General features: G+C 36.7%; 1 protein-coding gene and 1 non-coding gene across 2 annotated transcripts in view; one reads left to right on the top strand and one right to left on the bottom strand.

Annotated features, from left to right (window-relative positions):
* Nucleotides 1–19,271, bottom strand: part of alpha-Man-Ia (alpha-Mannosidase class I a) — a 627,691-nt gene that overhangs the window by 540,674 nt on the left and 67,746 nt on the right. The gene's annotated exons all lie outside the window — the stretch shown is intronic.
* TRNAG-GCC (transfer RNA glycine (anticodon GCC)) lies at nt 17,797–17,867 on the top strand. Its single transcript has one exon. It is a non-coding gene; the product is annotated as a tRNA-Gly (tRNA).

The following is a 19,271-nucleotide window of genomic DNA, read 5'->3' as shown; positions in this document are numbered from 1 at the left end:
CGTCGAGCATAAACCAATATGTATCAAACATCCTTAAAGTTTATTGTCGGCAAACAACAAGTTTCATTTGCCGTGCACGTAATCGAAGCTTCCGGTCTCGATAGCTGACGTAGGATATCCGGCGTAACGATCGAGGAATGGCGGAAACGTTGGAAATCGAAATCGCGAAGTTAAGTGCAAACGAGCAAGCTTTCGAAGCGGGGGCCAACAGAAATAACGGGCGGAAACTTCATCGTTTGCGGATAAGTTTCGCGAGGTTAACGGGCAACTAACGGCGTTAATGATCCGCTTGTGCAATTACCCGTAATTGAAGCGAATTCATTAAAACCGCGGCTATTAACCGAACCCATCAACCAAACGGAGACAGTATCCCTTTTAGCTATTGACGCTGGAAGACATTAAATGTACGTCTGGTTTAAATTGAAAACAATGTAGATAATATGTAGCTTATAATAATCCTTTATAGCTTATACTATTGATGATAGAAGTCATTAAATGTACGTCTAATTTAAATTTAAATTAATGAAGATAATATGTAGTTTATAACACTCTTTTATAGTTTATACTCTTGACGCTAAAACACATTAAATGTACCCTTAATTTAAATTGAAAATAATGTAAAAAACTGAAGCATCTATCGCATCCTGAATTTCTGAAGTCCCAAACCTACAGTTTCAAATTTCTAAGCACTTTCATGATCGCTTAACAAGAATTTTCCAACATTCCGCGATTCGATCGTGGAGGTTTCTCTACAAGAATAAAAGTGTTGTACGACAGATATACGGCAATCCAAGCAAAAGACTTTTCCCTGAAAAAAAGTGCCCGAAGTTCGGCACAGTGTATGCAACGAGTCCAACAGGACGTGAGCGAATTTCCGGATGGGAAATGTTCGAAAAGAAAAGGTTCGAATTGTGCAATTTAAGCGCGCTGACCGATCGCTGGTTGCGGTGGAAGGCAAAAAGAAAATGGCGAAGGCATGAGGCGAAGTATTAGGAGCGAGAAACGGGAGTAAAAGGGAAACGAAATAAATATAGGTGGAAAATAAAAATGTGGTCCGGTGGGAAAATAAAAAGAGAAACGAAGTGCAATTTACGACGTGGCGAACGAGAAAAACGAAATTTCCCGCGTTTGGAAACTTTAAGAACCGCGGATAAGTAGAATGAATCAGCGAACGGCCAGACGTTCGAAATTAAAGAGAGATATATTACAGATACGGTTAATTATTTTTTTTAAGAAAGTTTAAATTTGGGAAAAAATTCAAAGTATGTTCAAATTTTTTTCTTTACTGAAACTAATTGAAACATATATTTTAATGAAATTTTTTAAAATACAGTGGTTTTAGAATCACAAAATTACAGTCCGAATTTAAACTGCAATTTAAATTAAGATTTTAATACAAATTCGGAATTATTTTGAATTCAATTTGGAATTATAATTTCAACCTGGTGGTACAGGATTGCTGAAAATGGAATAACAGAGTTTTAACTTAAAATGTTAATTTCGAACATAGTCTGAAAATAAATAAATATGGACAGCTCAAAAATAAACACAATATAAAAATAAATAAATATAGGCAGCCCAAAAATAAACACAACATAAAAATAAATAAATACAGTTTATTCAACCGTAATCCAAAATAAAATTTTAGTCGCGATTCTACAATTTAAAAATTTCACCCAAGAAACAATTCAACGTTACAATTTTTCACTTCGTGCAACTGTAACTGCAGGTAGTCAGAAGAAGTGTTCACAACCGAATGATCGTCAACAGCATCTTGAGATCGCGATAAAAAGAAACAGAAAAACGTCAGGTGGAGAAACGTTTCGTCTAACGAGACATCGTACAGAAAACAGGGTCAAAGAGGAAACGGAAGCGTTTTTACGAGTGCAATAAATCGGACCTCGATACAAGTTATACAGGCAAGTAAATTCGATTTATGGCTGGCAATAAATAATACCGAGGAGACACGTTTCAATTATCCCGAACGATCTTCGTCCCAGGAGGGCGACCCGGTATTTTCGATTCCCATCGCCATTTTATCTACCATATACAAATTTTATTCCACGTTCACATATTATGTTATCTCCCACAATTTTAGTAGTAACTTTAATTACTGTAAATTGCGTGTGGAGCATATGGAAGATTTATAGGCAATCTATTTTTAAATAGTGTGCTTGATTTATTAACGTTATTTATTATTTATTGATTTTATAGCTGGCGTGTAATTTTGTGCAATTTTAGTAGTTATTTGTAGTCAAAAGTCGATATGACAGAAAATTAATGTGGCAATAGAAAATTATTTTGAGTAACCTCTTACTATTTTCAATTTTATAACCTTATTTATTATTTATTGATTTCTCAGCTGATATCTAATTTTGTGCAATTTTATTACTCATTTGCAGTCAAAAGTTGATACGACAGAAGATTAATGTACCTATAGAAAATTATTTTAAATAACCTCTTACTATTTTTAATTTCTTAGCCTGACTTATTATTTATTGATTTCTCAGCTGACATCCAATTTTGTGCAATTTTATTACTCATTTGTGGTCAAAACTTGATATGACAGAAAATTAATGTACCTATAGAAAATTATTTTAAGTAACCTCTTACTATTCTTAATTTCTTAGCCTGACTTGTTATTTATTGATTTCTCAGCTGACATCTAATTTTGTGCAATTTTATTACTCATTTGCAGTCAAAAGTCGATATGATAGAAGATTAATGTGGCAACAGAAAATTATTTTGAGTAACCCCTTACCATTCTTAATTTCTTAGCCTGACTTACTATTTATTGATTTCTCAGCTGACATCTAATTTTGTGCAATTTTATTACTTATTTGTGGTCAAAACTTGATATGACAGAAAATTAATGTACCTATAGAAAATTATTTTAAGTAACCTTTTACTATTCTTAATTTCTTAGCCTGACTCATTATTTATTGATTTCTAAGCTGACATCTAATTTTGTGCAATTTTATTACTCATTTGTAGTAAAAACTTGATATGACAGAAAATTAACGTGCCAATAGAAAATTATTTTGAGTAACCTCTTAAAATTTTTTTAGCTCAATCCGAAGTTTGAGGACCAACACAGGAGGATTATACCCATCACTACATTTTTAGAGGATGTTTCAAATTTCTTTCAACCACCAATACATTATTGGAGCAATATTTAGTTCTCGACACAAAGTTGCTGATAGTTAAACTGGTAAAGTACCAAGAAATTCAGTGAATCATAAAAATAAGAAACGAGTTCAAGAAAGATTCAGCGGCAATTAACGATCGCCAAAAGCAATCCATTGCTATCACGATAACCGAAGGATTTGCACTCGTCTGTAGTGTGCAGAAGTTTTAATTATATGAAAACAGTACGGACCGCTTAGCTGTAATCAACGCGAAGCTTTCTAAAATCCGGCTCCGGCTGGATTAATTCATAATGGTACGTCACCGCGACACGGGGTTAAATTTAACTCGCAATAAATTCATGAACCCGATATAGTTGTCGGTTAGTCACCGATAATCCGCTGGAGCGAGGATTATCGACGATTTACCTATTCGCGCTTTTCCCAGGAATTTCCGGGGACATGTAATAATAAGTTTTCTCGTTAGAACGCGTTTCTATTTCATGGGAAACGAGATCGTGCCAAGCATTTTCCTTAGGAAGTAATTTATTTAAAATTTACTGTAATTTACTGAAAATTTAAGATCGCATTAACGCATCGAATTTTTGAGGCTCTTCTCTTTTTTGGGACTAAGTGTTTGTCGAAAGTATACTTTTTAAAATGGCCGCAACACGAGTTACGTTTGCTTTCGACGCTAAAGAGATCGGCCCCGTGAGAAATTCGAAAAGTCTCAAGGTATGCGAAATTGTACGATATTGATTTCCCTTGGGAGTATCGCGCTAAAAACTGTCGAAAAACTGGACAGACGGGAGACAAACGAAGAGACGGGAATATTTTGTGGTATCGAACTAGTGTCGTGAATGAATATTTAAAAAAATAAACATGGAGAAAGAAGTTGCGTAAGCAAGTTGCAACGTGAAACGGATTTTCTCGTGTGCATTAAACGAGGCTGAAATTCGCCCAGACAGAATTACTATCCTCGTTTCACGGTAATTTCAAACTTTTTAATGAGTTTAATATATTCCTGTCGGAGGGATGGCGGGAAAATTAAATAATTTTACCTTTTCGGCGGGAACAATGGGGTCTCTTCTTTCGCTACAACGTATCTCGCTTTTATTTTCACCTTTTAGGTTTTTATTATTACTCTTACACCGGGCTTCTTTCCGGTTTGCAGGCACTTTTTATTTGTTGTATGGAAGAATTTGGGACTCGTGTTCGAATGCTGGAAAATAGCATTTCTGGAAATTTCAAAATTTGACAATTTGAAGATTTGAAAATTTAGAGATTTGAAAATTTGCGAATGTGGGATTAGGATTTGTAAAGATGGAATTGTTGAATTTAGGAACCTGCTAACTTGGGAATTTAAGGGTTTGGAAATTTAAGTATTTGGAAATTTGAGAATTTAGGGATTGTAAAATTTAAGAACTTAGAAGTTGAAAAATTTAAAGGAAAAACCAAAATTGTGAAATCAGCAAAATCTAAAAATTTGAAAACTGACAAGAATGTAAGAGAGCAAAGATCCAGGAAATTCCTCCTGCAGCCTAAAGATCCACGTTTACTCGCAGGTTCAGCGACGTAATCGTATAATAACTAATTTCGTTCTCGAATTAAAGGATACGAAGTTTCCGAAGTATCTCAACAAAGTTACAGCTTCGTAGTTGAAATTCAAGTTGAACGAAGCGAAGCAGTAGCAAGGAGCACTCGGATCTCGTTTTTCCACTCAAAAGCAGCGATCCAATTATTCGAGGCACGTTTCGCTCGCGTTTCGACAATGCTGTCGCTTCCGTCTTTGGGAAGTTCGATAGTGGAAGATCACGGACGAGATACATAAGTACATATCAGGACACTAGGCGGCTTAGAACGTGACCATCCTCGGCCGTGATAAGGAAAAGGGTGTCCGAGTTACTCCACCTTTTGCATAATTCGCCGTTCAGAGAGTAGCGTGGCTAATGAACTGTTAAACGAGCTCGCGCTTTCAAACGCGCTGGCAGAAGCGGAAATTAACGCTGCGTGCGGCAAACTCTCTTACTTTGCTTCAACTCGATCGCATACAACTTTTCGCTAACGCTGCTTCAAGATACCACCATCGATTTAATTGTTCGCTTCGTTTATTAAAACTGACTGAAAAATGCACGAATTCTTAATTCTCTCACTTTCGATCATAAGTTTAATGTCAGAATTAGAAGATTGAAATCAGGTTTCACATTTGAAATAACGTTTCAAAATTTATTTAAGTTACATCTGTAGAGATTTATATTGACTTGTGATTAATAATCGTATGATACTTTATCTTTCTATCCAAATTTTGCCATTTTACTTTTTATTTAAAAGTATACGGCATATGTTGATTAAAATTTGTAACATGACAAGAATGTTCGAAACTATGTTAAAAAAATTTGAATGAATAGTTAAAAATTATTGTGAGATGTCATAGTTGTTATTTAATAATTACACTGTCTTAGCGTAGAAGCACTTGTTCACGACCGCGGTACAGTTGCGCTCGAACCCATCACTACTTCGGCGTTTTTCGTTAATAATTCAAAAACGAAGCTTCAAACTTCATTTTCGCAGAGAGAAAAGTTGTTCAGTATCATCTCAACTACAACTTTTCATAGAATTAATTGTAAAACCCTACATAATAAGATATAACACCTACAATGTTATTTTTGTTATTTCATTTGAAGGTTTGTTTAGAAACTTATAGGAAAATTGAATAAAATGTCTGTAAATTAGTCACTTAACGATCATGTATGTCCAATATGATCATTTATTATGATGTTAGAAGTTGTACATATATTTTAAAGTTCACAGTGTTTTTTATTAATATAAATCTTTAGTGCCACATCTGTAACTAAATATATTTTGTGAAAATCTATATTTTCCTTCAAATAAAATCTGTAACACAAAACGCCATAAATTTAACTAGCAATGAATAGATTAAAGGGATATGAATACAACTGTACTCTTGTTTTCTATTCGTTAAGTGTAAACAACGTTAAGCATTTCAACACGAAATACACAAGTTGCCCGGTATGATTTCACCGATGTCGAAAGTCTTGCCACGTAATAATTTCGTTTCAAGACTAATCTTGGCCAAGTTTCGAGCAACTTCTGACTCGTTCACGAAGATAACGCTAAACTTCCCGAATTATTTATTCCACAAGAGTTGCGTGCTGCAAGCATCACGCGCGAAACACTTTGTTGCTCTGCTTCCATGCTTCGCCAGCCACTCGAGAACTGCCATAACTGCGAGCCGTTCGCCAAACTTTTCGACTTATCAAACGAACCAAAAACGAGATTAAGCAAATTCCTATTACCCCGCCACGGGAAAACACGACGGTAAGTTGACCGCCGTGAAAAATTCTATCTACGAAACTCTTGGAGATTCCCTGGAGGATCAGCAATTTTCATGAACTTTTTTGCTGGTTTTTAGTGTTATGAAATCTTGTATCTTGGAGTTTTATGAATGTGTTTATGAACGAAAAATTAGCATTTTTTTTCTTTTTATTGGATGTTGGATAAGTTGGATAAGGTTTTAAGGGATGTTCTATATGAAATTCGACAACTAGAAATTCCTAAATATAAAAATTCCATAAGACATCTGTATTTAGAAGAAAAACTACCACATACTAATCTTGACCCTAATCTGACTAATTACCCCAATCTGAAAGTTGCACCAAAGCATTCTTGCAGCACTTTGCCAACCGCTTAATTTAACACCGCTCCCTATAATGCATGCACCCTGTCGTCGATACAGCTCCCGCGTAGCAGTCCCAAAAGCGTTTTCACGCGGAATTGAGCAGCAACGAGGGTTGCATCGCTCGACTGCATTTCTCCTGCTGGCCAAACAGCCTCTTCTCGTTCCTCCATTTTTCTGGCTGCTTCTCGTCAGCCGTTGTCCCCGTACGCCCGTTTCCCGTTTCTCTCGGCTAGGTGCAGGCACGTCTGAATTGTCGTAGATTTTCTATGGGTGCTGCGAGGGCCAGTGGGGAAAACTCGCTCGGGAGAACCTGTTTATATTCACGCTCGTAGCAGCCCCAACCGTAGGAAAAATCGCGAAAGTTTATCTCGTTTGTAGCGACCGCGACAACTATACTGTCGTACCAGTTCCTCTTCGAAAGCTTCCTCCTTATTCTTTGCACCCTCTTTCCTACCACGAGGTACGCTCACCTGACAGATTTTAAATTTCTCGGTTTTTCGATTCGTGAATGACGAAATTTCAGGATTTATACATTTCTCAAGTCTGAGGTTAAATTTTTCATTACTCGAGTTTCCATGATGCTGAACTTCTGGATTTGTAAGTTTTTAGATATGGAAATTGGTAGATGTGTAGGTGAGTAGACTTGTAGAGGGTCAGAAGATAGAGAGATTGAAGAGAGGCAGATGGGTAGACTTGTAAGAGGGTAGATTTGTAGATGGATAAATTAGTAGATTTTGATATTTGTGGATTTGTATACCTATAGAATTTGTGGATTTGTATACCTATAGAATTATAGGATGGTGGAATAGTGGAATAGCCGAATTGTCGAATCGTGGAATTGGCAAAGTGTGAAATTGTCAAAATGTGAAATTGCCGAATTGTCGAATCGTGGAAATGTCGAATTGTGGAATTGCCAAAGTGTGGAACTGTCGAATTATGAAATCGTCGAAATGTGGAATTGTCGAATCGTGGAATTGTCGAATTGTGGAATTGTCAAATTGTGGAATTATAGAATCGTGGAATTATGGAATCATGGAATTGTCAAATCGTGGAATCTTGGAATTGTCAAATCGTGGAATTGTAGAATTATGGAATTATCGAATCATGGAATTGTCAAATCGTGGAATCTTGGAATTGTCAAATCGTGGAATTGTAGAATTATGAAATTATCGAATCATGGAATTGTCAAATCGTGGAATTGTGGAATCGTAGAATTGTCAAAACGTGGAATTGTCAAACTGTGGAATTGTCAAATCGTGGAATTGTCGAATCGTGGAATTGTCAAATTGTGGAATTGTCGAATCATGGAATTATTGAATTGTGGAATGGTCGAATTGTTAAATTGATACTACTGTAGAATTGTACATTAGTAGAATCGTAGAAATCTAGCTTTGCAGATTGGTAAATTTGTAAAATCCGAAACTTTTAATTCGTAAATCCGCCTTGTAAATGTGAATATTTAGAACATTCTATACGCGAGTACTTCATAATCTAATAATGTGAACCTTCCACTTAAAAATTTCTAAATTTGTTCACCTAAAAATCTAAAAATTTGCATCTTCGTTATCTCTCCCCTATATCCTAAAAACTCTCCCCTATATGCAACTAAAAAACAATAGTAACATAGAGAAAATAATATTGGTACTAAACACGTCAACAACCCTTTAGAACAATTCCATCATCCCTTATTCATGAGCAAACGTCCATGCAAGAGAAATCATGTGACCTCAGCCATCCTAATTCATCAACGTTCAAACTTATCATATTAACAACTTTTTCTGAAACTTTTTTTTATTCCCTTCCACTTCGTTTACGGGGATAGCGGCGGGTAACGAGAAAAAGTCCTTAACCGCGTTACGGTCCTCCAGTTTCACGACAAATCGCCGTAGACGTTCCCGTGGGATCCGGCACGAAGGATTGCTCGATTCAAAGAGATTAATCCCAACGCGAGTACAGACACAGAGATCGCGAAGATGCGACATTTTCACTTTGATTCCATCCGACTTGGACCATTTCTTTCATTGTGGAGGCCTCCTTTCGGTCTAACGAGGCTACATTAAACTTGCAGCCTCTCTGCCTCGTTGATTCTTTTACCTCCGTTTAATTTCGCGTTTTCTCTTCGGATGCTTGAAACTGGTTGACCTTTCGTAATCGACGTCTATTATACGTTATGAAATTTTAACGATCCTAGGACACTTGTCTGATCAATGAAACAATTATTATTTATCTGGTTGTGACAAGTTCACTTAACCTTGAATCAACTTATATTTAAATTGAAAGTAAAATAACTAAATGGATAGTGAGGTTTGATCTGAATGGAGGTTGACATACATTTGGACCGCTTCTGAATTATTTTCATAACAGACAAGAAATTTCTGCCATTTTTACAGATTGTGTAAACGTAACATCAAGATGGACATGTAAATTATTTCTTAACATCAATGAAATAATATGGACCTTTAAATGATCTATCAAATATGTGATATGAATAATACATGATATTCTTCGGATCTTCAGATGATGATAGAATTCATAGACACTTATGACTACATCACTAAATCTACGATCGACAGCAAATTTGAAGAAGCGTCCTGAATTTGAGGAATTAAGAGTGAATGAATTTAAGAAATTTCAAAATGTCAAAATTCGTCAAGGAAAATCATGAAATCGGTGATTAAAAAATTTGCAAACTTGTAAACTGGGAAATTTGAAGGTTCGACCACTTGACGACAGAAAACCTTGAAACTTAAAAAATGTACACCCTGTACGCAACATCCCGAAAGAATACAAGCATTGACCTTCGATTGAGCTACCATTTTAAATAGTAGCTGCTAATGTATTAGCTAATGCCAAAAATAATTCAACCCTTTGACAGTGAAATTGGTGAACATTCTCCCAATCGCGCATTACAAACACGTTTCCGCGAAAGAGGCGCATCGTCAGAAGTCAGAAACGTTATCAAGTTCCAAGAACAGCGTACCTGCATCGTGAAAATTAATTTCATGCCCCGAACGCTTTCCTTTGAAGGCGTGCTCGAATCAGGAACGGCAGGAAGCACCCGAAAGACATCTAGCAACTCCTTCAACAAACTGCCTAACGACATGTTCCATCGGGGATCCCCAGGGTAAAAGTTCCCGGCGTAATAACGAAAAACTAGTTCCACGTGAAGAGGGTTTCTACTTGTAAAAAAGTAAAGGGTGCCATTGACGGTACGACGTCGATAAGTCGGTGCTTTTCGGATGGATTTCCGGGTGGAAAGAGGCGCATGACCGGTCGGATCATCCCCGAAGAGACAGTCTCGTAATTCGGCAAAACCTCAAGGATAATCCGGTATACGGTCTGACTGAGGGCTGATCGAACCCTTTTATCCGTTTCACCGGTACCCGACCGCCATTTATGTGCCCGGCAGTTTCGCCTTATCTCGTCCTCGTGACCTCTCGCTTAAACGTCGATCCGGCGTCGTGTTATCGGCCAGCCCGAGGGGCTTGGAAACCGGCTTTATCGACTGCGACAGGGATCGCTCGCGGAAATCCACGATATGTCTCGCTGGAAATCGATTATACCATCCACGATACGAACCACAGAGGGCTGAGAAGTTAATAAAAATTTATGCTTCCTGTCGGATCGCTTAGCGACCTTTCGTCCGCAGAGGGCTGCACTCTGGACCCACGGGGTAGATTTATTAACGTTGTCGCGTGTTACCGCAGGCATAATGTATGTCGCGCAACGGAAAATGCAGGGAAGTTTTGGATAAAAATTTGATCGCTTCGGGTGGTGATAACTTGATTTTGTTGCCTTTGAATTATTGAGGGAAATAGGGTAACGTCTACGTGTCGGCGAAATTTGTATTTACTTGCAGGGCAGGGAATGGGATTTTTGATATGTAGGTGTTTAGATGGGGAGTATTTGTGATGCAGTAGGTAGTTATTGAGTGTTGCAATAGGGAATTTAAAAAATCTCAAATTATGAGGAATTTCGAATTTTAAAATTTTCAAACTCCAAAGTACACAAATTATTGAATTACAAGGTTCCAAAATTCCAGAATTCGAATATTCCAAGGCTCAAAAATTCCAGAATTCGAATATTCCAAGGCTCAAAAATTCCAGAATTCTAATATTCCATTTTAGAATTCCAAAATTCCAAAATTACAGAGTTCTAGAATTCAAAAATTCCATGTTCGAATTCCAGAACTCCAAAATTCCAGAATTCCAAAGCTCCGGAATTCCATAATTCCAAAGCTCCAGAATTCCAAAGCTCCAAAATTCCAGAGCTCCAGAATTTCAAAGCTCCAGAATTCCAAAGTTTCAGAATTCCAAAGCTCCAAAATTCCAAAGTTCCAGAATTCCAAAGTTGCAGAATTTCAAAATTCCAGAATTCCAAAGTTCCAGAATTCCAAAGCTCCAAAATTCCAAAGCTCCAGAATTTCAAAATTCCAGAATTCCAAAGATCCAGAATCCCAAAGCTCCAGAATTCCAAAGTTCTAAAATTCCAAAGCTCCAGAATTCCAAAGCTCAAAAATTCCAAAGCTCCAGAATTCCAAAGCTCCAGAATTTCAAAATTCCAGAATTTGAAAGTTCCAGAATCCCAAAGCTCCAGAATTCCAAAGTTCCAGAATTCCGAAATTCCAGAATTCCAAAATCCCCGAATTCCAAAGTTCCAGAATTCCAAAGCTCCAAAATTCCAAAGTTCCAGAATTCCAAAATCCCCGAATTCCAAAGTTCCAGAATTCCAAAGCTCCAAAATTCCAAAGCTCCAGAATTCCAAAGTTCCAGAATTCCAAAGCTCCAAAATTCCAAAGCTCCAGAATTCCAAAGCTCCAGAATTTCAAAGTTCCAGAATCCCAAAGCTCCAGAATTCCAAAATCCCCGAATTCCAAAGTTCCAAATTTCCAAATCTAAAATTCCAGAATTCTCAAATTCCCAAATTCCATAATTCTCAAACACCACAATCCCAGAACTCTAAAATCCCAAAACCGCAAAATTCCAAAATATCAAAACTAACAAAAATACAACACCGTACCTAAAGCTTATCATCGAGTCCGTACAAAAAAGAATATCTCCGTTCAAAATCTGGACCACCCCAAGCTGCTAACAGGTTCAAGCAAAGGCGTTCCCGAACAATCTTCAAAACATTTACGGCATCCTCCGAGTGTTCCTTTTCTGTCGTTCGTCCACGCTCATCTTAAGCCTCCGAAAGAAGCTTACGCAGATTGACGTGGAAGTTAGCAGAAGTGCCGGATTGACGGTTTACACGGCCGTTCTCGCGTATCAGTCCCTCGAAATTTTTCCTTTTATACGTCCTCTTGTCTACCCATCGGTTGTCCAGCTGGACGTGCGTTCGGAACTACGTCCACCAGTTACTGTACCGAGATGTTCGTCGGTAAGCCAACGTCTATTCGGGATTTAGAAAACGATCTCTCCACCTGCCTCGCTTGTCACGGCCATTGACGTTCACATTCGAAAACGGTAAATCCGATCGATCCTGATTTCATAAGACGATACATGGAATTCGAGATTATTTACGACGTACTGTCGTTGGAATTAAGGATTGAAATTCTGGATGAGCTTGATGTCAGCTGCAATATGTTTCGTGGGGGATTTTATTTGGAGGAAAGTTTTGGGTGTTGGGATTTTAGGAATTAAGATTTTGGAACTTTGGGATGTGAAGGTTTGAGAATTTAAGGGTGCTGAAGGGGTGAAAGTTTAACAATTTAACAATTTGACAATAAGAAAATTTGACAAGCTGAAAATTTGTCAATCTGAAAATTGACAAATGACAATGACAAGAATGTTGAAAACAACGTTCAAAACACTTGTATGAATAGTTAGCAATTATTGTGAAATGCCATAGTTGTTATTTAATAATGCATTGCACTGTCTTAGAGTAGAAGCACTTGTTCACGACCGCGGTGGAGTTGCGCTCGAACCCATCACTACTTCGGCGTTTTTCGTTAATAATTCAGAAACGAAGCTTCAAACTCCATTTTCGCAGAGGGAAAAGTTGTTCAGTATCATCTCAGCTACAACCTTTCACAGAGTTAATTGTAAAACACCCTACATAATAAGATATAACACCTACAATGTTATTTCTGTTATTTCATTTGAGGGTTTGCTTAAAAACATATAGGAACATTTAAGAATTCCAGATCTCCAAAATGTGGCAACTCAGAAATGAGGTTATCACATCTGAAGTATAACTGCCTACATGAAACTGCAAAATTTGTCAAAAATGAGACCTCACGAAAATATGAACATTAGGCAGCGTGAAAAATGTTAAAAAAGAACAAAAACCGTAAGAATGGTGACCAAATTACTTTCGCGCCATCGCATTGAGGGGCAGCATCCCATTAAGGTGTTTTTAGCGAGGGCAACAAGGTGTTCCAAGAGCTACACGAAAAACGCAAAGCTTCAAATTACTTTTCAGCCATAGTCGGGCAAACGGATTGCATTACGTGCTAATTGCTATTCAACAAGAAAAGCCACTCAACCGGGAGCATCCGAAAAACCATGGCAGAAATAAGCACAGGTATAAAGACGGTTGAACGCGTCGTCCCAGCGTGATCCGGCTAAATAAAGTGGAAGGATTTAATTACAGAGGGCCAAGATTACGGATGCTGAAGCTTAGCCGGGCAACGAGTAAGAGGGATCATCATCGTCGCTAAAAACCGAAATGAAATTTCAAGGGGAACGCGGAACAGTTGCTCCCTTTTGCTCGCATTTATCTCCCGACGAAAGGGGGAACGGGATTCGAGCAGAAACGAGGAGAGGACAAAACGAAGAGAAGCCACCGGCTGGATCCCGATGTAAGACTCAGATTTCCTGGAGACTACGGAGACGAACCACCTGCGACAAATTATAGCGTCCCAACGAGAAACGACCATATTGCGCACCGAGATTCTCGCCTTAGCCTGAAAATCTATTGGGATTATTCGACATGTCGAAGCCTTTTGCCAAAGATACTTTGTGGGTTGTAATGTTGGAATTTATTTGAGTCTTAACGGGGAGAGATATGCGGTTGAATGGTTTTTTAGAGGCTGGAGAGAGATATGTGTTTGGCGGGTTGGGTGTGTGAGTAATGTTTTTTGGAAATTGAAGATTTATATCTTGGTAGGTTTGGGTATTCTTTAGCTTGGAAGCTTGAAGGTTTGAAACTAGAAAACTTAGAAGGGAAGCTTAGAAGGAAATCACCATATACCTATGTTCCCAAATTTCCATATCCCCAAATTCCTACGTCTCCAAATTCCCAAATCTCCAAATTCCCAAGTCCTCCAATTCCTAGGTCCCCAAATTCCCAAGTCCCCAAATTCCCAAATCTCCAAATTCCCAAGTCCCCAAATTCCCAGGCCTCCAAATTCCCAAGTCCCCGAATTCCCAGGTTCCCAAATTCCCAGGTCCCCAAATTCCAAAATCCCCAAATTCCCAAGTCCCCAAATTCCCAAATCTCCAAATTCCCAAGTCCCCAAATTCCCAGGCCTCCAAATTCCCAGGTCCCCAAATTCCCAGGTCTCCAAATTCCAAAATCCCCCAATTCCCAAATCTCCACATTTCCAAGTCCTCAAATTCCAAAATCCCCAAATTCCCAAGTCCCCAAATTCCCAAGTCCCCAAATTCCCAAGTCCCCAAGTCCCCAAATTCCCAAATCCCCAAATTCCCAGATCCCCAAATCCCTAAAATACCAAAACCCTAACCCTCCCAACTCCTCAAATCCACATCCACATTCCAATTCCTCTAAACTCACAAACCCCTCAACTCCACAAATCCCTCTCCCAAATTCCACCCAAATTTCACGTCAATAAAACTACTAGAAACGATATTGCAAACATTACCAAAAGCATTCCGAAAATCTGCCCCTCTACATCTTCAAAATAACTAACTTACGTCCGTTTCTCCTCCATGAAATCGTGGAAAATCATTTTCCCTAATTACCAACTTTAGCCGAAGTTAGTCGAACGATCGTCGAGAAAGTTTCGGTCGTTTTCTTGTTCGCAAAGATGTTTCACCGTGGAAGACAAACATTCTCGACTGATGGATGAAACGTAAACCCCCGTCAGCTGGCGTTTTCCTTGCAATTAACGGTGATCTTCGATCTGAACTGTTATTATTCCGGTCTGTCGTTAATTCGCGACCAGCTGATCCTGGAACGTTGGTAACCGTCGTCCCAAGACGGATCGATATTGCTCGCTCGAAATTGCCTCGACGAACCAGCTCGACGTTAACGAGCCTGTCCGACCGTACTGATTACGGGAACCTCGTAATTGTCCTTTTCGGTTAAAGGATTTCTTATTTTACGCAAGTAGACCACCCTTCTGACCCTTCTGTCGGCTTTCTTCCCGAACGGGATTAACTTTGTCTCGTCTTGATTTCCTCTATTTCTTTCGACTCTAATTGCACGATCTACTCTAAAAGTATATGGATATATTTTAGTAATACGGTTATTATAGTGGACCTATGTTCACTGATGAACCCATCACTTATGGACCATGTGAAATTAGGTGGGGTTTAAGTCATCACTTTGCCAGTTTCGAATTTATTAAGAAATAACAAGCTTTCAAAGTTTGCAATTTTTCCTCAATTTTGCGAAAATAGGTTTTACTTACGAATTTTTTTCTCAGGAACTACTCAACCGATTGCGCTAAATTCTTTTTTGTTTTATTCATGAAGGATTGGGCTATTTTAAAATATTTTTTTTAATTCCGTCAATTTGTTATGAAATTTCGAAAAATTTAAACAAATCCTTCTTTTGCTTTTTTTCAATGAGGGACGTAAAGGGTTTAAATTTAAAAATTTTACGGAATTAAAAAAAATATTTGAAAATAGCCCAATCCTTTGGGAATAAAACAAAAAAGAATTTAGCGCAATCGGTTGAGTAGTTCCTGAGAAAAAAATTCGTAAGTGAATCCTATTTTTGTAAAAATGGATAAAAATTGCAAGGTTTGAAAGCTTGTTATTTCTTAACAAATTCGAAGTCGGCAAAATGATGACTTAAACCCACCTTAATTTCACATGAAGTATAACATAGTTTGATTAGAGCAAAATCGCAAATGGTGACGTCCAATAGTGATGGGTTTAACATGTTATGACCAAAGTATTAAAGTTTAACAACCATATTTGAGTGACAACAAAGTTACAATCCTTCAAAAATGTTCTTCCGTAAAATCAACAGGGACCCTATCGGTTAGGAGTAATAGCTAGAGCTTCTGTTATATGGGCATTTGCCATGCAGAAGACCAACATTGTTCACGCTAATTCGCGTGAGCAAAGTTTGCGGACGCATGCAAGTCGCGTAACCGCAGTTTCAATCGTTAGAGAGTCCCACGTAACCGCGCAGACTTATAATAATTGCATAACACGCTGTGAAAGTTTGCGGCCACGAAGGAGAGAGGTTGTAGCATTGTTGTTCTAATTACAAGCCGCAAGTTAGCATTAGAGCGAGTCCCGGCAAGAGAAGGGTGGTTCTCCCCGTTTTGAGACAATGGGGTTGAAACGAGAGCCACTCGCTTTGCGAGCGAGTCGAAGTTCAAATCCTCTCCGACGTAAACGCTCGTTATCTCTGATCTCGTATCAACCACGTAGACGAGATTCGCGCGATACCATTCGCGACCAACGAAAGTTATCGTCGAGCTGTACGATGAAACGCTTATACTTTACAAGATAACCGGGCCAGATTCCCTAGCTTTGCCGGAGACCCGGGAAATCTGCTAGCAATGAGAACCGTTAATTAAAACGTTCTTGCCAGGACAACGTTTTCTTACTCAAGAACCTTGAATCCTGATGACACTTCTGTCTCGAGGATTCTTATTTCCTGTCGCTTTCCTGTTTGTTCGCCTTCTTGTTGGCTATTTTGCGGGAATTAATGAGAGGATTTGAGTGTCCAATTTTCGAGGATTGTGGTTCTGACACTGATTGCTGAGAGTGATATCGAGAGGGAAATTAATGAGGAACATTGTGCTATTTCTAAATAATTGTACATGTACCAATATTAGTAATGAATTTGTTTATTCTTTTAATGAAAATTAAATTACTACACAAAGGCTGGAGACAGTAAAATTAAACATATTTGATTAGCACACTTTATTTAAAAAATCATATTACAACAAATTAATGTGTTCCTGTATGAAAGTTTATTTCCCAGAATATTTTACAAATTTTTCTGTCAGAGTTGAATACATTTACAAACAATTAATAATAGATCAATAACTTAAAATTTTGAATAAAAGAAATTTTTAATGAGTTAAAATTTTTAACCAAAAAAATATTTAATAAGGTAGAATTTTTAATGGAAATGTAATAATTTAAAAAATAATGAAATTGTTAATAAAATAATTTTGAGCTGATTAGCCGACAATAAATTGAAAATTGAATAGCCAAAATACGTGAATAGAAACGAGTCACGTAATCTCTACCTGACTGAAATAGTATCGATCTGTAATTAGCTAAAATTGTACCAGTTATTAATGGTACAGTGTTACAATTTGCATTTCAAACAAATAAAGTCCATACACGTCGTGTATGGATCATTATGCTACTAATTGTAATACGTGTGTGTACTGCATTCTATTCTGCTTTATTTGGGTGTCATGCTTTGGTAATACGTGTTTTGTAATTTGAATTATTTAATTTAAGAATGATATTAATGAAATGATATAAATAATGAGTTGTTTCTAAATATGTCATATTTAATGTAAAATATTAGTTATGTTGTAATATATTATAATGTGATTGTTATAAATAAATATGTTAGTACAGTATGAATAATTGTATAGTTTATTTAATAAAATAGATTGTTATAGAAATTAGTTAATTTTTGTATTATAATAACCAAAATGCAGTTTCAGTATAATAATGGCAGCAATATTATGTTTAGGCTTGAATATAGTTTTATACGTATTTTTCGTGGAAATAAATACAAATTTATGGTGAATGAATAATTTTAGTGATATGAAGATGGGAATGATAGAGAAATGTATTCGAAGCATCGGTGGTTCAGTGGTAGAATGCTCGCCTGCCACGCGGGCGGCCCGGGTTCGATTCCCGGCCGATGCAAAATTCTTTTTTGTAATTTTTTACACTTAATAAATATTCATACGTAACCTATTTCAATCATTTTCAATTTTATAAACAAAAAAGAAAAGAAAGTCACATAAACCAAAACTAAGTACAAGTAATAATCACATTTTATTTTTCCATGCATCATATTTTTAAATATTTATCTTTTCTGCATAATTATTATTCTACATTTTAGGATTCCCAAATAAAACATTACACGTACAGATTTTACATATAGACTACTGTTTAACTGTTAATGAAAAGGCTATACAAAAATTAGAAATTTAGATAAATAATTTGGAATAATAAACAGTTATTAATGAAGCAATATAGAAATCAATAATGCAGACAGTTTTAAAAAATTGGTGAATTGATGAATGAAAGAGTAAGGTGGCCACATCTGGCGAAAACCAGAGGAAAATCGTATTTACCTTCGAGATGCTCTTATGATAAACGTGCAGAAAATGATTATACTTCACATATCAATTTTTATGTCAATTTTTTGTTTATTGTGGATAACTATCAACTCATTTTCATTTTACTGCGAAATCTCATGATGTAAACAGGAAATTATTATATTTTATAAATTTAGTTTAACCATTTAAATGTATACAAGTGTAGTTACAAAATAAAATTGTTGAAACAGGTACAAAATTAAGTTCTTAAATTAACCACAAAATGAAATTGTTGGAATAAGTACGAAAATTATATTATTGAAATAAGTACAAAATTAAACTCCTTATATAAATACAAAATGAAATTGTTGAAATAAGTACAAAATTAACTTCTTAAAATAAATACTAAATTAAGTTCCATAAATAAACACAAAATAAAATTCCTAAAATAAATCCAAAAACAAGTAAATACCTAAAAAATCCCAAATCCATAAGTAACAGCAAAACTAAAAATAAAAGATCACGCTCCAATTAATCGTTTTCCATTTTACATTCAGAAAATTGCTTTGTGCCACTTTCCACCTCTCGAAACAACAAAACTCTATCGACATAGGAAGACTAATCCATGAATGGAATTCAGATGAAACCTTTTAAATTTCTGGGTCATCTCAGTTCGCTGTTCATCTTTATACATTAACTGCCAGCTGCTAACCATAAGTCATCAAACTACTTTCACATCATCTGCAGCGTAACATACAACCCAGTTGCTTCGAACAGATCTCGAAACCTAACCATTTAATTCCAGTTCATTATACTCTATATTCTCTACATTCATTATAAGGATATACTATATCATTACTATATATCATATCATTTGTTACAACTCAATCTTCTTTCTATACCTTAATCATCTGAAATTGTCTTTTATTCAAATTTCGAATCCGCTTCGATATAGGATTCTTCAGCAAGGAAAAGTGCGTCGAATATTCCTGCAAACTTTTTGTTG

The sequence above is a fragment of the Megachile rotundata genome, chromosome 7, assembly GCF_050947335.1.
Source record: "Megachile rotundata isolate GNS110a chromosome 7, iyMegRotu1, whole genome shotgun sequence".
Taxonomy (NCBI): domain Eukaryota; kingdom Metazoa; phylum Arthropoda; class Insecta; order Hymenoptera; family Megachilidae; genus Megachile; species Megachile rotundata.
This window is presented reverse-complemented; position numbering and strand designations above follow the sequence as displayed.